Source organism: Salvia hispanica, chromosome 1 (genome assembly GCF_029641045.1).
Source record: "Salvia hispanica isolate PSC_SH4W2 chromosome 1, Shi_PSC_v1, whole genome shotgun sequence".
NCBI classification, from domain to species: Eukaryota; Viridiplantae; Streptophyta; class Magnoliopsida; order Lamiales; family Lamiaceae; genus Salvia; species Salvia hispanica.
In genome coordinates this window covers 26,918,587-26,944,910 of record NC_142692.1, presented here as the reverse complement: position 1 = coordinate 26,944,910, position 26,324 = coordinate 26,918,587, and the positions used below count along the sequence as shown (strand labels likewise).

At 43.5% G+C, this 26,324-nt stretch overlaps 1 non-coding gene and 2 pseudogenes across 1 annotated transcript; 2 read left to right on the top strand and 1 right to left on the bottom strand.

Moving 5' to 3' along the window:
- The first annotated feature begins 18 nt into the window (after positions 1-18).
- LOC148933517 (serine/threonine-protein kinase-like protein At5g23170) lies at positions 19-17,030 on the top strand (annotated as a pseudogene).
- On the bottom strand, positions 5,750-11,342 carry LOC148933518 (uncharacterized; annotated as a pseudogene).
- On the top strand, positions 10,720-10,826 carry LOC125202866 (small nucleolar RNA R71). The gene has a single exon (XR_007173204.2). It is a non-coding gene; the product is annotated as a small nucleolar RNA R71 (small nucleolar RNA).
- Positions 17,031-26,324: the final 9,294 nt, after the last annotated feature.

The window sequence follows — 26,324 nt, the reverse complement described above, 5'->3', positions numbered from 1 at the left end:
ATGGAAAACAAAAGAAAAATGTACTCGTTTAAAGCGCAAGAAATGGAAGACGCGACCGACGGATTCTCTCTGTCGCGGCTGATCGGAAAAGGCAGCCACGGCAGCGTATACAGCGGCGTCTTGAAAGACGGCCGCGTCGTCGCCGTGAAGAAGCAATCCGTCGACGACTCCAAGCTCCGCAACGAAGCCCTCATTCTGTCCACCATCACCCCCAATCCATGCACCATCACCTTCCTCGGCGCCACCCCCTCCAACAACATCATCGTCACCGACTTCATGCCCAACGGCACCCTCCACCACCTCCTCCACCTCTCCCCCTCCCCTCCACCCTGGCCGAGGCGCCTCGCCGTCGCCCTCCAGCTCGCCGCCGCCCTCCGCCACCTCCACGACTCAAACCCCAGCACGTCCACCACGACGTCAAATCGGCCAACATATTACTAGATGCCACGTGGAATGCCAGGTTGGCCGATTTCGGCCTCGCGGCAAGATTGTGCGATGACGTGGACAGCAAGCTCCCCGCGGGGACCATCGGGTACATTGACCCTGGCTACACCACCCCGGGGGTACTCACGGCCAAAATCGACGTCTTCAGCTACGGCGTCGTTTTGTTGGAGCTCGTCTCCGCGAGGAGAGTCATTGACTTGACCCAATCCCCGACCTCGATTGTGGATTGGGCCCTCCCCTGATCCAGCAGGGCCGGGTGTTGAAAGACTTGATTTTATTCATTCAACAACTTAATTTACAATGACCAATGGAGGCAGACTAAATACACGATGCCAATCTCTATACATGGTTAAGATTTGCCCTAGTATTAATTAAAAGTAAATACCGTGTTCCCTAATTTATGGGACCAAATTAATATTTGATTCCCAATTTATTTTTTTTCCAACAGTCCTCCTCAAGTTAAGTAATGGGATCAGCCATTCTTAACTTGCACAATACTCAGTGAAAACTTCTTGAATCTACAACCTTTGTGAGAATGTTTGCCAGTTGGTCTTCAGATCTAACAAAAGGAATTTCCACCACCTTCGCTTCAATATTATCTTTGATGAAGTGCCGATCTACCTCTATATGCTTTGTTCGATCATGTTGGACTGGGTTCTCAGATATACTGATAACCGCCTTGTTGTCACAGAACAGTTTACACGACCCTTGTGAAGCCAAATCCAGTTCCGTCATTAACTTCTTTAGCCATAGGATCTCAGTCAGCCCACTCCTAATCCCTCGAAATTCAGCCTCGGCGCTCGACAAAGCCACTACTTTTTGCTTCTTGCTCCGCCAAGTGACAAGATTACCTCCTACAAAGGTAAGATATTCGGCAGTCGACTTTCTATCATTTGGATTTCCAGCCCAATCAACATCCGTGAAGCCATGCATTTCCAGGTGCCCATGTTTTTCAAACATAATCCCATGTCCCGGTGTTCCCTTCAAGTACCGAACAATCCTCAAAGCTGCTTCCCAGTGAGCCGCTTGAGGTGCATGCATGGACTGGCTAACCACTCCTACTGCATAAGCAATGTCAGGTCTGGTATGGGATAAGTAGATCATCTTCCCTACTAGACGTTGGTACCTCGTGTGAGGGGTTGCCTTAGCTCCTTCAACTATCTGGAGACCATGGTTTTGTACCATAGGAGTGTCGGCTGGCTTACAGTCAAGCAGTCCTGTCTCTGCCAGAAGATCGAGCACATACTTTCTCTGGCTGATGAAGATTCCTTCTCTTGACCTCAATACTTCTATCCCTAGGAAATACTTTAGTAAGCCCAAGTCCTTCATCTGAAATTCGGCAAACAAATTTTTCCTCAACTAGTCGATCTCATCCTCATCATCTCCCGTGAGTATCATATCATCCACATAGATGATTAAGCATGTAATCTTTCCTTCTCTCTTTTTCAGGAAAATTGTGTGATTTGAGTTGCTCTGTTTGTACCCATACTTCTTCATCACCTCTGTGAATCTCCCAAACCAAGCTCGAGGTGACTGTTTGAGTCCATACAAAGTCTTTTTCAGCTTACAGACTTTTCCTCCTCCGAATTCCCCTGTAAAACCCGGTGGTGCCTCCATGTAAATAGGCTTCGACAACTCTCCATGTAAGAATGCATTCGTCACATCAAACTGGTGTAGCGGCCATTCTCTGTTAGCCGCTATAAAAAATAGTACCCGAATAGTACTCATTTTGCCACAGGTGAGAATGTCTCAGCATAATCAACCCCGTATGTTTGGGTGTACCCCTTTGCTACCAGCCTTGCTTTATACCGTTCAATCGATCCATCTGGTCTCCTTTTGATGGTGAAGACCCATCGGCACCCCTCAGTGCGGATTCCCTCTGGTTTCAGGCACAGTTCCCATATTTTGTTCTTCATCAGAGCTTTCATCTCTACCAGCATTGCCTCTCTCCAATGGGGAATTTTCATGGCTTCCTCTGCTGTCCGAGGGAGCTCCTCTTCTTCATAAAGTTCTGCTATAAACGCCCTCGCCATCTCACTTAGATTTGCCTTAGTGGTGTGTAATTTTAGGTCTATCAACACAAAATAATTTTGCACTCAAGTTCAATTAATTAACCCAAATATTACCACTTTACTGTAAATTTACAGCTTCGTGTGTAGTAATTTAAGGTGTCGATCCACAGGGAAGGCAAGTTTGTCTAACTCACAAACAATAAAAAAAACATTTAAGAAGAAGGTTTTTGAATGGAGAAAGATTTTAAAACAAAAGAGACAGAGTTTAAATTTCAAAATGCACAAGAGAGACGAAAGTTACTCCAAACAATTGTAGACAACAAGAGGATTTATCTTAAAAATTCTATTCTATTTCATAACATTCGGGACAAATAAGAACAAACTAAAGTGTAGGCACTAAACATGCTAAACACAAATGGTCAAAGAATAGCTAAACACATATTTCTAAAACCAAATTCCACAATTCTAAAAATCCTACGGAAGCGCGAGATTCAAAGAAACAGTTTCATAAAGTGCTCAACATCCATTATCAATCTGTCATCTAAACAAATCCAATTGATAATCTAAAACTACTTTGATCCATCTTATTTCAAGCTAAAGAGGCATTAAAATAAGATTGCAAAACTATCACTAAAGATGCACCTAAAGAGATAGATTAATTCAAAGAGCAAGTAGAAAAAACGAGTATGAAATAGAAACGAACATAGGATAAATCACAAAATTACATTGTCTAACACATGTTTGGAGCAACACAATATTCTTAGCCTAACATGATCAAACTAAGAACAAAGATAATGGAGATGGAAATCCTTGAAACCATGGAACTTGAAGATGATGATTTTGACTTTGGAGAATTCTTCCTTTTGCAACTTCCCCAACCAAACACGTATCAATCCACTCTAAATTCTCACCCCTTTCCTTTTCTTCAGATTCGTTCCCCCCACTTTCTCTCTCTTCGTCTACTTTTTTTTATTCCCAGCCAACCGCCCAAGAAACTGCAGAGATGCAGTTAGAATTGCTCTACCCGGCCGGGTATATTTCGAAACTACAAATTCACCCGGCCGGGTGACATAAAATCACCCCTCTCTGGACTCTTCACGCCTTCCGAATCTTACCCGGCCGGGTATATTTCGAAGCTGAAAATTCACCCGGACGGGTGACATAAAATCAGCCCTCTCTGGACTCTTCACGCCTTGAAGAAGCTGCCCGGGCGGGTGTATTTGTTGGTATGAAACTCACCCGGGCGGGTGGAGCTTTGCTGCGCGAAGCACTTCCGCGGGTCGCCGGGTTCGTCGGGGCACCCAATCGGCGGAGAGCCGGCTCAGTTTGTGGTTGAGTCGTGAGGTTCGTTTCTGGAGAGGTGACTCAGCAGCTGCTGTTTGTTGTGTTAAAACACAGTGCACACCAATTGTTCGATGAAATGCCTCAACGAAAATTCTTCACTTGTCTTTTGCACAGCACACCAAATGTTCGATGGAATGTTTGAGTGAGCTCTAATAAGCTTTTTACAACCTAAAAATCGATGAAAACAATAATTTGATGAGTCATAATTACATAAAAATGTAAAACACTAAGGGGAATAATATAGAAAATATGCTTCGCATCAAATACCCCCAAACTTGAGCTTTTGCTTGTCCTCGAGCAAGATTGATTTCAAGCACAATAACTCAACAAAGTTTAACACATAAAATTTATTTCAAAAGTTTTCATCACAAAGAATCAAGTAAAGACATGAATGACAAATACTAAACCCCCAACATTTTCCAATCAAGATTTCCCACTATCAAGAACACTCACCCATCCACTTAGAACTTCAAGTCAAGGTGCACTTCAAAGTAAGTTCAAGCATAAGATCTTACAACTCAAACCGTCATCGTTGACTCGTCAAGCATTACTTATCACATAGACTCGCGGATTTCAAATCAAACTTCTTCAACTCTACTAAGCTATTTACAAAACATCCACAATGTATCAACAATAAGGTCCAAGGTCTTAATTATAGGTTGTAATGGGGCTAAGGATGAGGTAGGATAAATATGGATAGTGAGCTCAAAAAACTACACATTTGAGTGCCAAATTCTTCCCTCCTACAACTTCCTTCCAAAGAATCAACTAACAAGACTTTACAACCAAATATTCACTCCCCCAAACTTGAGATCATTCAAGACAAAATTACATCTTAAAAAAAAAAATAAAAGCTCTATCTTTATTTCATCAAACTCTTTTTTTTTTTTTTTTTTCTTTTTTTTTTTCAAAAGACCTCGACTTTTGCAATTTTTGGAGGCCGTCTTTTTCATTTCTACTAAGAACTTCATTCTCAATTATACATTACATCGAGTCTCAAAATCTCTACACTTTTATAGAACACCACCCAACACTCACAACTCAATCAACAAAGCACAAAACTTGTATTTAGCACTCAAAAAGTAGCAAGGATCAATGACGAGGCTAAAATGAGGCTTATTTTAGTAGCTAGGTGATTGGCTAAGTGTTTGCACAAAACAATAGAGATTACGCTCAAAGTGGCTTCTAGGGGATCATATGTTGGACTAGGCATGTGATCATTTGGTCATGGAGTTCATCCTAATGCCTTATCTTCCCCTATCATTGACACACATGAATGCAAGCACGTACTCAATAAAGCAAATCGATCCAAGATAATTTCCAAAAGACATGTGACTTTCATACTCTCCTCAACTCAAGAAATCGGTTGTAATCACAAAATGCTCTTTCAAATAAATCAATGCACAAATTCCATCCATCCTGAGCTTCAAAGATCAAGTAAAATCAAGCAAGATTTCCCAACCAGAAAGCCGAAGATAAAGCATGCACCCGTCAATTACATTGATTCAAAAACACATTTAGCAAATAATACACCCCACAAACATGCTTCATACATAGAGACTCATTCAACCCCCCCAAACTTGAATACTTCATTGTCCTCAATGCAAGCAAAAAGAACATAAAAAGTAAAGGGAAAAGAAGACTCCCCCAAACTTGGCATGATATCCATAGTGCATTCGGGTGGGAGGGTGGGTGTATATTGCTTTGCAAGTGTGCTTCCTAACAAGCTCCAATATGAGTCCTATCTCCATGTTGCTCCTACACACAAGAAACAAAAGATAAAACACACAAAAAGAAACACTCAATTTAAAATAAATGTTAGAGGAAAGAATTGAGCAAACAAAACCTCCAACATATGATAATAAAAATAAAAGAAAAATAAAACTTGGGTTGCCTCCCAATCAGCGCCTTTGTTTATAGTCGTTGGCTCGACTTTCTTCATCCTTGATCTACACTTTCGGTTCCACTAGTGCAGCCACTTCTCTTGCTTCCATACCACTTTCACTTCCAACATATGCCTTCAAGCGTTGGCCATTCACCTTCCAAAGATTGTCATTTTTCTGATCTCGAATATCAACAGCACCATAGGGATACACCTTGTGCACCACATAAGGACCCCACCATCTTGACTTGAGCTTGCCCGGAAAGAGTTTCAGCCGAGAGTTGTACAATAGGACCAACTGTCCTTCATGGAAATGACGAGGCTTAACGGCTGCATCATGTATCTTTTTAGCACGCTCCTTGTAGAGATCAACACTCTCATATGCACGAAGCCTAAACTCATCCATTTCATTCATGTCAAACATTCTCTTCTCTGCTGCAGCATCATAGTCCAAATTAAGCTTTTGCAAAGCCCAATAAGCTTTATGCTTAAGTTCCACCGGCAATGACAAGCTTTTCCAAACACCAACTTGTATGGAGAAGTTCCAATCGGGGTCTTATATGCCGTTCGATATGCCCATAAAGCATCATCTAGCTTTTGAGTCCAATCCTTCCGAGACGGCTTTACAACTTTCTCAAGCACCCGTTTTATCTCTCGATTGGAGATTCAACTTGGCCACTAGTTTGGGGATGATAAGGGGTAGCAACCTTGTGTTGGACACCATATTTTCCTAGGAGGTTTTCGAACAGCTTGTTACAAAAATGAGTTCCTCCATCACTGATTATAGCTCATGGTGTCCCAAAGCGATTAAAGATATGCTTCTTGATGAACTTCAACACAACTTTGGCATCATTGGTTGCCGAGGCCACTGCCTCTACCCACTTAGAGACATAATCGACAGCTACAAGAATGTATTGTTGCCCATTTGACTTGGGGAACGGTCCCATGAAGTCTATTCCCCAAACATCAAAGAGTTCTACCTCGTGAATATTATTCATTGGCATTTCATTTCTCCACGAAATATTGCCGGTTCTTTGGCAACTGTCACATCTCTCTACATAGGCTTTTGCATCCTTGAAGATAGATGGCCAAAAGAATCCGGACTGAAGCACTTTAAATGCAGTTCGACGTGCTCCGAAATGGCCGCCATACTCAGAATCATGGCAAGCAGACAAAATCTGAAGGTGCTCATGCTCTCCAACACACCTTCGAATGACTCCATCACTGCAAATACGGAAGAGAAATGGATCTTCCCAAACATACATACGGGTGTCACTAAAAAATTTCTTCTTTTGGTTAGAAGACAACCCTTCGGGTATAATGCCCGTAACAATGTAGTTTGCCAAGTTAGCAAACCACGGCACATATGTTTCCTGAGCCTCCACTTGAAAAACTTGTTCATCGGGAAATTTTTCATTGATCCTTTTCTTTTTCTCATCTTCCGTCTCTTCCACGCCTTCTAATCTAGAAAGATGATCAGCTACCAAATTCTCGGTCCCCTTTTTATCTTTGATTTCCACATCAAATTCTTGTAATAATAGGACCCATCTCACCAAACGAGGTTTTGCATCTTTCTTGTTCATCAAATATTTGATAGCTGAATGGTCCGTGAACACTACCACCTTCGTGCCAAGTAAATATGCACGAAACTTCTCAAAAGCATACACAACTGCTAACATTTCCTTCTCCGTCGTGGTGTAGTTCAATTGGGCATCATTGAGTACCTTGCTAGCATAGTAGATGGCATGTAGGACTTTCTCTCTTCTTTGGCCTAAAACGGCTCCCACAGCGTAGTCCGAAGCATCACACATCAACTCAAATGGTTTCGACCAATCAGGTGTGATAATAATAGGAGCTTCGACTAGCTTCTTCTTGAGCAAATCAAATGCCTCAAGGCATTTATCATCGAAGACGAACTTGGCATCCTTCTCAAGTAGATTGCAAAGAGGTTTTGCAATTTTTGAAAAATCTTTTATGAATCTTCGGTAGAATCCCGCATGACCAAGAAAACTACGGATGCCCTTCACATTTGTTGGAGGAGGTAACTTAGAGATTACTTCAATCTTAGCCTTATCCATCTCCAATCCCAACTCCGACACCTTGTGTCCCAAAACAATACCTTCCTTCACCATAAATTGACATTTCTCCCAATTAAGCACTAGATTCGACTCTTCACATCTTTGTAGCACACGACCCAAGTTGTGTAAACAACAGTCAAAAGATGAGCCAAACACGGAAAAATCATCCATGAAGATCTCCATAATATCCTCATTCATGTCGGAGAATATTGCCATCATACAACGTTGAAATGTAGCCGGAGCATTGCACAAACCAAACGACATCCGGCGGAAGGCATAAGTTCCAATAGGGCAAGTGAATTTCGTCTTTTCTTGATCTTCCGGGGCAATTGCAATCTGATTATACCCCGAATATCCATCCAAGAAACAGTAATGAGAATAACCCGCAATCCTATCAAGCAACTGATCCAAAAATGGCAACGGAAAATGATCTTTTCTAGTCGCCTTATTCAATCTTCTGTAGTCCATACAAACTCTCCATGAGTTCACCAATCGAGTTGCTAAGACTTCATTCTTTTCATTGACTGTCACGGTTATTCCTCCTTTCTTGGGTACACATTGTACTGGGCTAACCCACTCGCTATCGGATATAGGATAGATCATCCCAAATTTCAACAATTTCTTCACTTCTTTTTCCACCACTTCTTGCATAAGTGGGTTCAACCTTCTTTGTCTCTCTCTTACCGGCTTAGCTCCATCTTCCATCAAGATTTTATGCATACATATTGCCGGGCTAATTCCTTTGATATCGGCTATAGACCATCCTAGAGCTTGCTTGTGCAACTTAAGTAGCTCTATTAACTTGGATTCTTCTTCATTATTCAACTCAGCCGATACCACAACTGGTAAAGTTTCATCATCACCAAGGAAGGCATATTTCAAATTTTTCGGGAGGGGCTTCAATTCTAACTTTGGTGGTACTTCAACTGAAGGTCTCACATCTGCCACAAAAGTATCCACCACGCATTCATTTTCCAGATTTGGTTGATCAACTTGATAATCTTCTGTTTCATCAAAATTTACTTTGATTGTCGAACCAAAATCTCTCTCCAAACTCCCTTTCTCATATACACTTCCTTCAATTCTTGATGAGCAACACATCTTGTCAAATATGCATTTATCAAGGACATCAACTCTAAAACACGCATTGGCATCACTAGGGTGCTTCATTGTCTTCTCCACATTAATGGTCACTTGCTCACCATTAATTCTGAATGTGACAGAGTTGTCTTTAGCTCCAAGCAACACATCTCCCGTGGCAAGAAATGGTCTACCAAATAGAATTGGTACCTCTTTGTCCTCGGGCATATCCAAGACTATAAAGTCAACAGGGATGATGAATTTGTCAACTTTGACCAAGACATCCTCTACTATTCCACTAGGCTTTACTATCGAGTGATCAGCCAATTGTAGAGCAATGTCTATAGGCTCCATCCTATCCTCTAGTCCAATGGCACGTGTAGTTTTCAACGCCATAAGTGAGATCCCCGATCCTTGATCCAATAAGCATTTTGTGAAGATTGTGTTGCCGATCTCACAAGGAATCACACAACTTCCGGGGTCCCTCTTCTTCATTGGCATCATTCCTGAAATCAATTGTGAGCAATTCATGCTCAAAGCCACTATCCCCTCATCTTGTAGTTTCTCCTTGTTTGCCATCATATCCTTGAAAAACTTGGAGAACTTGGGAAAATTAGTGAAGAGGTCCACTAATGACACATCCACATTCACTTTTCGGATTACATTCATCATCCACTCAAAACTTTTCTCTTTTGGGACTCTTTTCTTCCTCTTGGGTGGATATGGTGGAGGAGGAATATGATCTGGAAAGTTAAACTTGCTCTTAGGATCTTGTGCCGGACTTGTCATCATCTTTCTCTTTGATTCCATCTCTACTATCTTCTTTTCTTTCTCTTCTGCTGAAAACTTTCCACTAGAATCAGATTCTACACCATATTCCTTGCTGCCGGATGCAGCCTGTTCTTGACCATGTTGGGCCCCATGCACCAACTCGGGACTTCCCTTACATGCCTCGTCCGCCCCTGCATGCGAGGAATGCAAGCCTAACATCTCATCCGCCCCTGCGTGTGAGATGCCGGAAGTACCTTGGCCGTCCATTAATGGTGTCGAACCCAACTCACGACCACTTCTCAATGTAACTACCTTGCAATGTTCATTGCCTTTGGGATTGGGCACAGTATCACTCGGAATAGTTGCAGGAATTCTTGTATGAGATGATGTAGCAAGCTGCCCAATTTGAGTCTCAAGAGTCATCATAGTAGCCTCGAGTTGTCCAAACTTCTCCACAGTTTTATCTCTGAAATTCTCATTCTCCTTTTGACTTTTAGTCATAAAAGAGAAAATCTGTCCCAATTGATCTTCTTGTGATGACTTCTTCTCAAAACCCGGAGGTTGGGTATTACTTCTCCATTGATTTCCTGCAGTGTTGCTAGAACCAACTTGATTCCAGTATCCTTGTTGAGGTCTCCAAATCTGTTGATTGCTATATTGATTACCTTGGTTGAAACCTTGACGGTTGTTACCAATGTAATTCACGTCCTCCACCGATGGTCCTTGAAGACTTGGACATTGATCAGTATGATGTCCACCTTGGCACAAACCACACTTCAACACAGCCACTGCTTGAGGTTGAGGAGTGAATTGAAAAGATTTGATAGCATTTGTCATTGAAGACATTTGAGTGCTTATATCCGCCAATTGGGCCTCTATTGCTGTCACTCTCTCTGCATCCTTGGTAGCACCAAATGTATCTCCTGCCTTATCAGCCGCTCTTCTTGGATTATGCCAATTCCTCTGATTGTTTGCTAATCTCTGAAATAAGGCTCTCACTTCATCATGTGTCAAATCATCTAAGTTTCCACTTGAACCTGCGGTAACTAATCCCGTGCCTTCATTATTGAGTCCTTTGTAGAACTTCAAAAGATCATGCCCCGGAGCTAGACCATGGCTTGGGCATTTCCTTAGCAAATCTGTAAACCTCTTCCAAGCTTCGGCAAATGACTCATCATACTTTTGCCGGAATGAAGTGATCTCCTCTCTCAACTTCTCGATCTTCATTGGAGAGTTATATTCCAAAAGGAATTTCGATTTCAACTCCTCAAATGTCGCTATGTTGTAGCCCGGTAATGAGTCGTACCATTCTCTTGCTTTCTCTCTCAATGAGAAAGGAAATAATGCTCTCTTAATCCGATGATGCTCTACATTTGGAGGTCTATGAGAGTTCGTCAATTCATAAAAGGCATTCAAATAACTCATCGGATCTTCTTCATCTCGTCCATGGAAAAGATTTCCACCGTTCACCAAACTAATGTAGTGAGGTGGGATGTTAACATTATCATGTGCATAGGCAAACTCTCCCGGGTGATTAATTCCCGATCTGAGGATGTCGCCAAACCTTCCCATGGGTGGTGGAACATTATTGTCGTCTTCAGCCATAGACTCAACTTCTGAATCACTACTACCCTCAACGTCTTGATGTGTACCAATCACAGTGGAATTCTGTCCTCTTCTATGATATATCAATAACCCAAATTGCGGTGTACCCTTAGATCTGGTTTGCATCCACTGATTTTCGTTTTTCTGTTTTTGATTTTATAGAATACCTATACAACAGAAAATAAACCAAACACAACACAAATATACTACTCCTACCGAAAGCGAGACATCTCGACAACTTCGGGGTTAGTCTTATAAAATGTGTGTGCTTTGTATAAACTAAACTAAACTAATATATCACTAAACTAAAAATTAGAAAGACATCACCTAATATAAACACTCCTTCGTCTTCAAGTCCAGACGTGGTAGATGGCTATCACTCCCAAGAACACAAAGTAAGTACCTACAAAATAAAAAGAAAGATCAAATAAAATAAAACACAAATTAACAAACTAGAAGTTAAATAACCTATTGCCTTCCCCGGCAACGACGCCAAAACTTGGTGTGTAATTTTAGGTCTATCAACACAAAATAATTTTGCACTCAAGTTCAATTAATTAACCCAAATATTACCACTTTACTGTAAATTTACAGCTTCGTGTGTAGTAATTTAAGGTGTCGATCCACAGGGAAGGCAAGTTTGTCTAACTCACAAACAATAAAAAAAACATTTAAGAAGAAGGTTTTTGAATGGAGAAAGATTTTAAAACAAAAGAGACAGAGTTTAAATTTCAAAATGCACAAGAGAGACGAAAGTTACTCCAAACAATTGTAGACAACAAGAGGATTTATCTTAAAAATTCTATTCTATTTCATAACATTCGGGACAAATAAGAACAAACTAAAGTGTAGGCACTAAACATGCTAAACACAAATGGTCAAAGAATAGCTAAACACATATTTCTAAAACCAAATTCCACAATTCTAAAAATCCTACGGAAGCGCGAGATTCAAAGAAACAGTTTCATAAAGTGCTCAACATCCATTATCAATCTGTCATCTAAACAAATCCAATTGATAATCTAAAACTACTTTGATCCATCTTATTTCAAGCTAAAGAGGCATTAAAATAAGATTGCAAAACTATCACTAAAGATGCACCTAAAGAGATAGATTAATTCAAAGAGCAAGTAGAAAAAACGAGTATGAAATAGAAACGAACATAGGATAAATCACAAAATTACATTGTCTAACACATGTTTGGAGCAACACAATATTCTTAGCCTAACATGATCAAACTAAGAACAAAGATAATGGAGATGGAAATCCTTGAAACCATGGAACTTGAAGATGATGATTTTGACTTTGGAGAATTCTTCCTTTTGCAACTTCCCCAACCAAACACGTATCAATCCACTCTAAATTCTCACCCCTTTCCTTTTCTTCAGATTCGTTCCCCCCACTTTCTCTCTCTTCGTCTACTTTTTTTTATTCCCAGCCAACCGCCCAAGAAACTGCAGAGATGCAGTTAGAATTGCTCTACCCGGCCGGGTATATTTCGAAACTACAAATTCACCCGGCCGGGTGACATAAAATCACCCCTCTCTGGACTCTTCACGCCTTCCGAATCTTACCCGGCCGGGTATATTTCGAAGCTGAAAATTCACCCGGACGGGTGACATAAAATCAGCCCTCTCTGGACTCTTCACGCCTTGAAGAAGCTGCCCGGGCGGGTGTATTTGTTGGTATGAAACTCACCCGGGCGGGTGGAGCTTTGCTGCGCGAAGCACTTCCGCGGGTCGCCGGGTTCGTCGGGGCACCCAATCGGCGGAGAGCCGGCTCAGTTTGTGGTTGAGTCATGAGGTTCGTTTCTGGAGAGGTGACTCAGCAGCTGCTGTTTGTTGTGTTAAAACACAGTGCACACCAATTGTTCGATGAAATGCCTCAACGAAAATTCTTCACTTGTCTTTTGCACAGCACACCAAATGTTCGATGGAATGTTTGAGTGAGCTCTAATAAGCTTTTTACAACCTAAAAATCGATGAAAACAATAATTTGATGAGTCATAATTACATAAAAATGTAAAGCTCTAAGGGGAATAATATAGAAAATATGCTTCGCATCACTTAGCCAGATTTGCCACTGAGTACCGGCTTCTTGAGCTAGTCCTTTCAGGGCTGTAGCGCTTAGCTGGTATACCACGGGTGCTTCTTGGCGGGAGTATATATCGCCCTGTGTCACCGTCAATCGTTGCATTCTCTTCTACACCAGAACTGTCAGGGATAACAGTTGTACTACCTGAGCTAGTTTCAGGAATTACCTCAGATATCACTGGAGGAGGATCTAAATGTGGTGTAGGCGGCTGAGGAGGCTCCATAGAAGACCGGATTGGCTCAGCGGTGACACTAGCTTGCTCTGTTGGTCCCACAGTCGAGTCACCTGATTGTGGCGACACAACCCAACTAAGGGGTCTAATGCTATCACTCGGATTCTCCCCCTGGCTATCATAACTCTCCCCCTGACCCCGAGTCTGGGCTGGGAAAAAATACTCACATTCCAGGAAATTACAGTTCATGGTTGTTATTATTTTCCTAGAAACTGGGTCATAGCAACGGTATCCCTTCTGGTTAATCCCATATCCCAAAAAAACACATTTAAGAGCGCACGCAGAAAACTTACTTCTTTCATGTTTGGGAATATGTACATAAACAGAGTAACCAAAGACTCTAAGGGGAAGAGTAAGAGGTGCAGGAATTTTAGTAAGAGCTGATAGTACCTGCAGGGGGGTTTTCATACCCAAAATTTTAGTAGGAAGATGGTTGATTAAGTACACGGCAGTAGCAACAGCTTCGGGCCAAAGGTATTTTGGAACATTTGAATCGAAGAACAGGGCTCGGGTGACTTCTAAGATTAGCCTATTTTTTTGTTCTGCTACTCCATTTTGTTTAGGGGTATAAGGGCAAGTTGTTTGATGAACTAGACCTTTACTCCTAAAAAACTCCGCCATCTCCTTGTTAACAATTTTCCTACCATTATCCGATCGAAGGATCTTGATAGGAGTTTGGAATTGTGTTTGAATTAAAGTGAAGAATGAGACAAATTTTTCAAAAACTTCAGATTTATTTTTCAGAAAATATATCCAAGTCAATCTCGTGCAATCATCCAAAAATATGAGAAAATATCTAAAGCCATGATCACCAGTAATAGGCGCTGGGCCCCACACATCAGCATGCACCAAAGAAAAAATATCTTTAACTTGTGTCTCACTAGCCTTGAAAGATTGTCTGTGGCTTTTAGCCAAAACACAAGGTTCACACGAAATGTCTTTAAACTTAGAAAATTTGGGAAAAAGAATTTTAAGATAACCCGAGGATGGATGTCCCAATCTGTGGTGCCACAACCAGGCTTCTCGATTAGCAGATCCGTGAGCAAGCGTCGCGGTGCCACCTTGTTGAGTAATCGCATCCACGTAGTAGAGGCCTTGACGCTCAGTGCCACGCCTAATTATCCTCCTCGTCCTGATATCCTGTAATACACAGAAATTGGGATGCAGCAGTAGTGTACAATTGAGCTCTTTAGTTACATGAATAATGGACATGAGTTTATGGCATAATTTGGGCACATAAAGGCAGTTAGAGAGTTTCAGGGTCAGCGAAATTTCTATTGTCCCACTCCCACTAATAGCTGTACATTCCCCATCAGCAGTTTGGATTGAACTTTTTGTGGTATCATTAAACTCTAAAAAATCATTTTTATCATATGACATCGTATTTGTAGCACCAAAATCAAATATCCACCCACTCTCCTTAAGATTAGTTCTACTTTGGGCCATATATGCAGAAGATATTTTTTCTAGGGGTGCAAAGGGATTTGGGGTCACATATGATATTTCAGGCAAATTAGGGGTTGATTTACAATTTTTTACATGCTGGGGGCTGAACTGAACACAATAATTTTCACAGGGGGCAGAAAAAACATTTGGCATATGATGGGGTCCTATTTTAGTATCATTTAAAAATGGGGGACCTGGATGTAAAAAATTGGGGGGATTAGAGCTTAACAGCCCTAACCCGTTACCTCCATACGCAACGCCGCCTCCTTTCCTCTCGGCGAACGCCGCTTCCCCGATTACTTCCGACGTCTCTCCACGTCTGCCGCCTCCACCGGTCCGGGAATCAGCATCCCCGCTTCTTCCCCGAGGGTTGGCAGCCTCACGGTTGCCCCCTCCAGCCGGGAATAGTCCGTCGCCTCCACCATCCTCCATCCCAATCGCTAATCGGGCTTTAGCCTTCTGATTTTCGTCCCACCAGTCGGGAAATCCGACCAAGAGGAAGCACGACTCCCTGGTATGCTTTTGTTTCCCACAATGAGAGCACCACATCTTCGACTTGTCCGGCTTGAATCCTCCCCTGCGGTTGGGTCTGGCAGTGCGTGGTGGTGGAGGTTGGTTGGGGCGTTGTTGTTACTGATTTCGGGCAGAGAAACCGAGCCCTACTCCGCCCGATGATGAGTCGTCATTAGTCGCGCCGGTTGGGAGATCCGAGTTTGCTGCCGGCGGCATAATTTTGAGCCGCGTAGCCTCTCGTTTCACCCGCCCATATGCGTTTTTGGCTGAGGGCAGTGGATGTTCTTTAAGGATATCTCACCGAATTCCGTCGTATCGCTTATTCAATCCAGTGAGGAATTTGAACAATCGCCTTGTTCCAATGTAGGTTCGAAATTGCCCAACCCCTTTGTCGCAACAATCGATTGGGCGATTTTCGCATCGATCTATCTCTATCCAGATTCCATGGAGGCGTCGCCAGTAAGTTTCGAGCCCCTGATCTCCTTGCAATGTCTTAGCCCCTGATCTCCTTGCAATGTCTTACTCGCTTTTTCCTCCAAATCGTATAACAGGTATGGATCGGAGGTGCTCGCGAAGGTGACAAACAGACTCTCCCATAGAGCCTGTGTAGTTTGGTGGTGCGCGAAGTCCACAACAATATCAGTTTCAATATTGTCGACTATCCATGAGAATACGATCATGTCAGTTTCTTCCCATTCGGTATAGCCCTTCCCTCCCGGTTCCGGTGGTGCTGGTATGCCCGTGATGTGTCGATTTGCTCGTCTTCCTCCAATGGCTATCCTCATCAATTTCTGCCAGAGTGGATAGTTGTTCCCATTGAGCTTGACTGCCAGAGTAACATGTTTACTCATTCTCAATCTTGAATCGTCTATGTTGGGTTTCTTCTCTTCGTCGTCTGACATGTTTTGTAGGTATTGATTTTTGCCCTGGTTTTGGTCAGAGGTTTGAGGAAGGTATCGAACAATGATGAATCAAATTCTGAGTTCACCGATTGAGATCGAAAACCATGCTCGTGATACCATGTTGAAAGACTTGATTTTATTCATTCAACAACTTAATTTGGAGGCAGACTAAATACACGATGCCAATCTCTATACATGGTAAAGATTTGCCCTAGTATCAATTAAAAGTAAATACCGTGTTCCCTAATTTATGGGACCAAATTAATATTTGATTCCCAATTTTTTTCTTTCCAACACCGGGGATTGGAGATTTGTGACAAGAGGATTCGGTCTTCTTCGATGTACACGAGACGTGCGATTACGAACCTCTTAGGGGTGGCGGCGCGATGTGTGTCACCCGAGGAGAGTAGTCGGCCCTCCATGAGTGAGGTCGTATCGAGTTTGCAAATGACTCGTCCGTGGAGGATGGATTATGTGCGAGAGATGGTCCGATCGATGATGAGAAGCAAAAAATCTAGGGTTAGTGGGGCGATAGTGACTACTAGTGGTGGTGGTGGTGGAAACAATAATTTCTCAAAAGGGAGATTGCTAGTTAGGGAAATGTTGGCTGATATTACATTGAAATGACAGCTTGGCTTAACCCAATTTAGCTACTGTTTAGATGAATATATTTATGTTAATTACAATTTAGTATATCATATTTAATGCTATTGTTATTAACTTATTATGTAGAACAAAACATTGTGTTGACTAATTGTGTTTGTTTGTAGAACAAAACATTTTGAAGTAGAAGTCAACGGTTATTGATCGGTATTTGGAAGATGGAATAATTCATATAAATAATTAAATGATTTATATATCATATCATATATGCGTGTAAATGGCTAGTTTGGAATAAATGAATTGTCAAACCATTAGTTGAAGAAAAACAGTTGATCCAAACACTAGAACCCAACTATAAAAAATAGTGGGAATATATCATACCATAATTTAAATATGGGAGTCTCATTCATTCTTCCATGATGTTTACACTTCACTAGTTCCTTCGCCATTTTTAATGGTAACTATCTTTCTATCTATCTGACTTAGCAATATGTGTTATATATGAATATAACACATATTTCAAAATCAGCATACCTTACAACGATAAGTCGTATTCTAAGCCTTGGTTACTGGTCAGTATGTCGTGAAATACATGTATTATCTGCAAAACAGTTGCTTAAGTGTGCAGGATTGAAGGATCCAAGTCAGTAGGTGACGATTCGTGTGACGAAAGTGAAAAGGGCACTAGAAGGATGCGATACTGACCAGAATGCATGCCACAGAAAAGGCTCGAGATGGAGAAGGGGGATAGCTGAGATGATTATTTTACAAGGGCAAAAAGGTCAAAATGCGGGAGAAGTCTACCCTAAAAGCAAGGGCAAGCCTCCCTATAAAAGAAGCCATTTGGAGAGAGAGAAGGAGTTCGGTTCGGAGTTTGACAATCACACTTAGTAGAGTTCTCTCTAGAAGATCCATCCTTCAGCATTATCTTACCTCTCGTTCCTCGCCACAGCCATGGTCACTTGACGTCCAGAGTTTGCCGGAGAAGTCATCAGTCCGTCGTTCCAGCCAGTTATCGTAGCAGTGTAGTAGTATCATCGCCCGGAGTGGCACAAACAATCTTAATCGCTTTCTTAGTTAAAGTTTACTTGTTTTCATCAACTAGTTATTCTGCAAACACTCATCGTTGTTGCTCTTTTGAAGTACTTTATTATTTTCCAACATTTACGTTATGAAGTTTCTATTTCGCATGTCACTTTGGTTTGAGTTTGCTTCATTCTGCCTAGGGAGGTTAGATTTAGTTGTTGCTTTCAATTTCTAAGTGTTTTCTATTCGGGAGTTGTTGATTTGAAGTTGTAGCTAAGTTAGTCAAATTTTCGTGCATGAGTTCATTTTCTGCGCCGTGATTATCACCTTGCATGTCAGCCAGTAGAAGTAAAGTTGCAGTTACCGTTTAATTTAAGTTTAAGCATTTTAATCGATGGATCTTGAGTTTGAATGCATGAATCTGAAGTTTAGTTATGTTGTCTGTGTTCATATGATTTTCGTCAATACTTGGTGAGGAAGAAAACGTCAAAATCAACTTTATTTGGTCTACTTTTGCTTTTAAGTTACTTTTTACTTTTGTTCCCAACTTTTCAGATGTACTGCCCAGATCTGTCAGAAAGCCCCAGCCATCAGATACACTTTGTTCTCTAACTTTCCTCTTTTAGTAACTGTCTACTTTCCACATGTCTCTGATACACCTTGTCCCCTACTTTCACGAACACTCCCACATGTCTGTTATTTTCCCGCCTACTAGTCAGTAGAGTACTACCTTATTTCCTGTCTAGGTAAATCTCAACCCAAGCGTGGTAGCTAACCAAACACCCAGGAAAGTCACCACAGTTATCTAAACGTGTCCATCCTCGTGGGATTCGACCCTTACCTCCGCTGTACTAATCAGTAGAAGTGGGTTGAGGAAATTTGTTTGAAGTCCGGTCTCGGTCGTCGTATCAACGACTCAGCTGGGTCGGGAATCTCTTCCTGATCAGTTGGATACACTCCAATTCCACATGCGAAACCATCGAGGACATAAGACCCAGACCGAACCCACCAAAATGGCGCCGTGGCCGGGGATGGATGGCGTTCATACCTGTTATTGTGTGTGATCTTTTTGGTGTACATACTGTTTATAATTTTTCTTTTCTTTTTGTTTTCAGTTTATGAGAAGTGGCTCAGCTCCTGGCCAGTGGAGACCAAGGATACTTCCCAGAGGAACAATACTCGTTACCACTCGTTCTGGCCTGTCGACAGCACTGTCCGACCTAGGCACGAGTAGCGACGAAGAAAAAGAGGAGCTAGAGTACCAGCTCCCGGAGCTTCCACCCCAGCCAGTAACGACACTAGTGAGGATGGCTGACCATGGTGAGGACGATCCTGAGCTCGCGACACTTACCGCACATGCCGACGGAGATCCCCCCACAAGCCATAGTGGTCACCCCAGGCCAGACCGCCTGTGATGTGAAACCCCACGTGATTGCAATCCTACCGACTTACTGTGGGAAGAGTTATGAAGGACCCTACGAATTCTTAAATGAGTTCTGCAAAATCTGTAAGGCACAGAGGCGGCCAGCAGGAGCGGGCGAGGACGATTACAGACTGAAGGCCCTGCCTTTTGTCCTAAAAGGAGAGGCCAACACTTGGTTCATGTGCCTGCCAGCCGACTCCATCAATACATGGGCCGACTTCAAGTCAGCATTCCTAGCCGAATTTTTCTCATCTTCGAAGACAAGTGCATTGAAGAGGAAAATATCGTGCATAAGGCAAGAATATGATGAAACCCTGAGCGAGTACTGGGAAAAGTACCTGAGCCTTTTGGAGTCATGCCCCAACCATCGCATGAAGGAGATAGAGGTGCACCACACCTTCTATGAGGGGATGAACAAAGAAACCAAGGATCTGGCAAATTCATCGTCTGGAGGTGATTTCACCCAGTTGAGAGTGAGTGAAGCCAAAAAGGTGCTACGCAAGCTGTTGAATGCGAAGAAGACGTACGACAACGCGAGAGATGGGTACAACAGAGAAAGGGTGGCGAGTGCTTCGGCTACTGACCAGGAGGAACGGATGGACTTGAAGATGGAGGAATTGAAGAAGGAACTGCTGACTGCAATCAAGCAGAACACTCCACCACCTTCTCCAACTAGAGGCCAAGAAGCCCCAGCACTACCGTATGATCAGCCGGACAACTCGCCGGATGTGGAGCAAGCGAATGCCGCAGGTTACTACAATTCCAACGGCAATTGGATTCCAGGGAAACAAAGAGATGCACCGTGGAGGGACCACCAAAATTTCCGATGGGGAGATGGGAATCAGAATCAGAATCAAAATGAGTCTCCAAATCAACCCAACCCCCAGCCGAACCAATATCCCAACCGCGGACCAACAAACCCTGACTACCAGTCTAACTGGGTAGGAAGAAACCAGCATCCTCCGAACCAAAACTCTCAAAACCAGAACCCGAACCCTACCTATGTGCCACCCCATCAGCGAAACTACCAAAACCAAAACCACAATCAAAACCAGAACCAGCACCAATTTAACCCAGGGCCTCAACATAACACCCACCACCAAAACCAAAGTCAATACCAGCACAACCACGATCAGTATAACCCTCCTGCCCAGTATAACTAGTACCCACCGAACCAAAACCAACAAAATTTCTCAGGCTACCAGTCAAACCCACCACCTTAGTATAACCAGCATCAGAGCTCGAGCCAATTCCATCACCCAAACAGGTCGAGGTGGTCCGTGGAGGACATGATGGGAGAAATGCTTGCCTCGCAGCAAAGCATTAAAAATTACTTGCAGTCCAGTAATGAAACAATGCAAGGAATGCAAAGTGCCCAAAAGGAGCATAGGGCAAATATAGATATGATGAACAGGCAGTTGGCCCAGCTCGCTAACTCAGTGGGCGAAATGAAGGGGAACTCAGGGAAACTCCCATCTACAGTCCATGTACCTGAGAAGGCAAATGTGAGCAAGATTACGCTGCGGTCTGGGACAGCCTATAATGGACCTCAGCTCAAGAACCCTGTTAGGGAGTCTAATGGAGAAAGGGTGCTGAGCGACGTCATTCCAGCGGAAGAGCTCAAGAGGCCTCTGCCTCAGATGGAGGATCCGTTTTTTCTAAGCGAGAAGCCTACCGTGGAACGAAAGGAGGAAGAAACACAACCTGGGAATGAGCAACCGGGAGGAGTAATGCCCACATCGGAACCTCAAGCCCAGGCGGAGCCAAAGGGAATTCCACAAGGACTGACTGGAGAGGCTAAGGGAGAAAAACCGTTCCCATATCGGTTTGTGACGAAGAGGAAGAAAGAAAACCCGGTGGATTTCATGTCGATCTTTGGGAAGCTGGATGTCACTATACCATTCTTCCATGCCGTGAGACTGCCCCCTCTGGGGAAGTTTATAAAGGAGTTCATAGCCGGGAAGGCCCAGGAAGATGGAAAGATCATGGTGGAGGGAATACCATCGGCCATTGTACAGGAGAAGCTACCACCCAAGAGAGCCGACCCAGGTATGTTTACCCTGCCCATAACGATTGGAGATGTGAAAATCGAGCATGCAATGTGTGATTTAGGAGCATCTATCAATGTTATGCCATTATCCATTTATAATCGGCTACAGGGGGTAAAATTGTCGAATACTAGGGTGTTAATCCAATTGGCTGATAGGTCATGTATCAATCCTGAGGGTGTGTTAGAAAATGTGCTGGTCAGGATACAAAACTTTACTTATCCCGCTGATTTTTATGTCATTAAAATGAGTGAACCAGAAGCTGGGGAGTCTAGCGGGATATTGTTAGGAAGACCATTTTTAAGAACGGCTAAGACAATTGTGGATATGGCCGAAGGGACAATATGCATTGACTTTAATGGTGAGAAATTTGTCTTTGACATCAACGAAGCCATGAAGAGACCAATAGATTCTGAAAATCTATGTTATGTTGATGTAATTGACCCCCTAGTCCAAGAATTTCTTGAGACCGAATTATTGCAGGAAAAGCTCCAAGCCTTGGATGTGTATGCCCAGGCTGACGTGGAAGCAGCCGCATGGTGTGATCTGATCAGTAGCCGAGGGTTGACTGACGAAGAGATCGAGGAAGCAATTATGGAATTCTGTCAGAAGTCAGAGCTAGCAGGATCCGTAGGGGCCGTGGTACCGGCCAATATGAAGGAAAAATCAGATGCTGAACAGGAACAAGAGGAGGATTCAAAGAAGAACCCTTTACCTACAGACACACTACCCCCGCAAGTGGAGTTGAAAAAAATTGCCGGCAACCCTTAAGTATGCCTACCTAGGGGGGGAAGACTCATTCCCCGTAATCATCAACAGCGGGTTGACTGAAGAGCAAGAGGCAAGACTACTGACCGTGCTGAGCAAAAACAAGAAGGCTATTGGATGGAGCCTTACGGACCTGGTAGGTATAAGCCCGGACGTCTGCATGCACCACATTAGGCTAGAGGATGGAGCTAAGGCGCATAGGGACTCTCAAAGAAAGGTAAACCCAAACATGCGAGAAGAGATACTGAAGGAAATCTTGAAGTTGCTCTCACTGGGCATTATATACTCGGTGCCAGACAGTGAATGGGTTAGCCCAATCCATATGGTCCCCAAGAAGTCAGGGATCCAGGTGATTAAGAATGAGAGGAATGAACTAGTGCCCACCAGACTAGTTACTGGTTGGCGAATGTGTATAGATTACCGAAGGCTGAACGCTGCAACCAGGAAGGACCACTTCCCCCTGCCATTCATCGATCAAATGCTGGAGCGACTGGCTGGGAGGAAGTACTTCTGCTTTTTGGATGGGTACAGTGGATACTTTCAAATCTATGTGGACCCGGAGGACCAGGATAAGACCACGTTCACGTGCCCGTTTGGAACCTATGCGTATAGGCGTATGCCATTTGGCCTATGCAACGCCCCCGGTACTTTCCAGCGGTGCATGATGAGCATATTCTCGGACTTGATTGAAGATTGTATAGAGATCTTTATGGATGATTTCACCGTCTATGGAGACTCTTTCGACTCGTGCTTGCGACATTTGGATATGGCGCTAGGAAGGTGTCAAGCAAAGGGTCTGGTCTTGAACTTTGAGAAATGCCACTTTATGGTTACAGAAGGAATTGTCTTAGGACACGTGGTGTCGGAAAAAGGGATCCAGGTGGACCAAGCTAAGGTGGATGTCGTATCCAAACTACCCTTCCCTACTGATCAGAAAGGAATAAGAGGTTTCCTTGGCCATGCAGGATTTTATCGAAGATTCATCAAGGATTTCGCCAAGATTGCCCAACCACTCACCAGACTTCTCCAGAACGAGGTGGAATTCGTCTTCGATGAGCATTGCAAGGCTGCTTTTAACCTCCTTAAGGAAAAGTTGGTTTCTGCACCAATCATTCAGGCTCCTGACTGGGATCACCCCTTCGAGGTGATGTGCGATGCTAGTGACTATGCAGTTGGGGCCGTGCTGGGTCAGAAAATAGACGGAAAAAGGTACGTGATATTCTATGCGTAAAAAACCCCTGAATCAAGCCCAACGGAATTATGACACCACCGAGAAGGAGATGTTGGCGGTTGTCTATTCATTCGAGAAGTTCAGGCAGTACCTACTGGGATCCAGAGTCATCGTCTATACTGATCATGCGGCGATCAAGTATCTCATTGCGAAGAAGGAGTCAAAACCTCGACTAATCAGATGGGTGCTGCTTTTACAAGAATTCGACTGGGAGGTAGAAGACAAGAAGGGAGTTGAGAACAAGGTAGCGGACCACTTGAGCAGAATAATACAAGAAGGGAACAGTGAAGATGTAAGGGATCGATTCCCGGAAGAGCATTTATGCGAAGTAATTTTCTCCGCAAGCAAGATCAATTGTGAAGAAGTGATGAGACTTACTGGTCAGGACGCAACAACCAAGGGTAAGGAGAAAGTGGGACAGGAACCCTGGTATGCGGACTTGGCAAACTACTTGGTAACAGGAGAGCTGCCAATGGTGCCAAACGTAACAAAGGCTCAGAGGATGAAGATCAAGAGCGAGGCAAGGTATTATTTCTGGGACGACCCATACTTGTGGAAGGCAGGAGCAGACCAGGTCATTAGAAGATGTGTTCCTGACTGGGAGCAACGAGATGTACTGACGCATTGCTACTCCTTGGCATGTGGAGGGCATTTCGGACCTAGGAAGACTGCTAGAAAAGTGCTAGATAGCGGATTCTACTGGCCAACCCTGAATAGAGATGCATACGAGTTCTGCAAGGGTTGTGACCGTTGCCAAATGACCGGTGGAATCTCCGCAAGGGATGAAATGCCGCAAGTTCCAGTGATAGTTTATGAGGTGTTTGACATCTGGGGTATGGACATCATGGGTCCTTTTCCCTCATCTTATGGAAACTCCTACATCTTAGTGGCAGTTGACTACGTGTCGAAATGGATAGAGGCCAAGGCCACAAGCACTTGTGAATCCAAAGAAGTCACCAAGTTCCTCAAGAGTCATATATTCAGCCGGTTTGGGATACCAAGAGCAATCATCTCTGATCAAGGGACTCACTTTTGCAACCGAACGGTCGAAGCATTGATGAAGAAGTACGGAGTTCATCACCGCCTATCCAGTCCTTACCACCCCCAAGCCAACGGGCAGGCAGAGATCTCAAACAGGGAAATAAAGAGCATTTTAGAGAAGACAGTCAACCCCTCCAGAAAAGATTGGAGCATGAGGTTGGAAGACGCTCTGTGGGCATATCGGACAGCATACAAAACTCCTATAGGGATGTCCCCCTACCGCATCGTCTTTGGGAAGATGTGTCACTTGCCAGTGGGAATTGAGCACCGAGCATACTGGGCAGTACAACAGGTTAATGTGGATGCTAAGGCCTGTGAAGAGGAAAGGAAGCTACAACTACAGGAGCTGGAAGAGCTCAGATTGGAGTCATTCGACTCAACCATGTGGTACAAGGAGAAAACAAAGATGTGGCACGACAAAAATCTGAGAACCAAGGATCTCCAAGTTGGCCAGAAAGTACTACTCTTCCAGTTAAGATTGAAGCTGATGCCTGGGAAGCTCAAATCAAAATGGGCAGGACCTTATATTATCACTGCATTACGTGTTAATGGAGCGGTCGAGATTTCAGGGAGTATCCCTAACTCCGAACCTTTTGTCGTTAATGGACATAGATTGAAAATATATAGGGAAAATGAAGAGGTGTGTGTAGTGGAAGAAATTCCACTACACTTTAAGAGCATCTAAATGACCAGTAGGAAAGGAATTTGAAGTTTCACTTGGTCAGCAGCATAGTATTGTACTTACTGACCGGGTAAAACTTCAAATACCCTTAGTAAGGATGTAAATATTGTAAATAATTGTTATTTTAATTTAAGTCAAGAAAGAAAAACAACAAAAAGATTTTTTTTCGGATCTTAAATATTAATTCGGAGTTCATCCTGACCACGAGAATGCCACTTAGGTGAAACTCTGAATTATATTAAAGAACCTTTTATTTACTTTTTCTATTTCTAGCTAATTGAGAAGAGGGAGTTGAGTAAAGTTTGAATTTTGGGTGTGTTGCAGCTTTGCAGGCGAGTGCAGAAGCTGGGAGGCGCGTGAGGCAAGGACGTGACAAGCAACGTCCAATCGGCTGTCAGCAAACACAACCGCCTCCCACACGAAGCGTCTCAACCGAGCGACTGCCTACAACCGGTCAAAACCCTCAACTGCCCACCACCTTATAAAATACCCCACCGCCCACTTCCCTTCACTTTACAAACTCTCACCTGCACTCTCTTTTCCACAACCGCAACCCCCACTCCGAAAACCACCACTCACTACAGAAACTACCGCAAACCACCACCGGCATAGCCATGGCAAAGAAGAAGGCAACCGTCAACCGAGCATCTACCGCCGGCGGGGCCTCGTCTGAACCCCAGACAGCAGCCGAATCAAGGCCGCCAAGCCCACAACGAGCACAACCACCGCCGACGACACAAATTCCGGCGGTGGTTCCTTTAGACGCACTGGCGGCGTTTCTAAGCCAATAGGACCCCAACAGAGATTGGGCAGCAACCCTAGCCGGATTTGGCTTAACCGGAGGAGTGCCGGCGACATCAAACCCTACCCCAACCATAACCACAGAAAATCCACCCACCAGCACCCCAAAAAAATTAATTCCGACGTCCGAAAATATTTCCCCAATAATTGCTGCACAAGCAGAACCCTCCCACCCTTCTCTCACACACCAGACAGAGCCGCTGGACGTCAGCCCTCTTTCCGCCTATCAAGAACCCAACTGGGGAGAAACAAAAGACAAGAAGAGTGGAGAGGGAGCAAGCGAGAGCGAGAAAGGTGA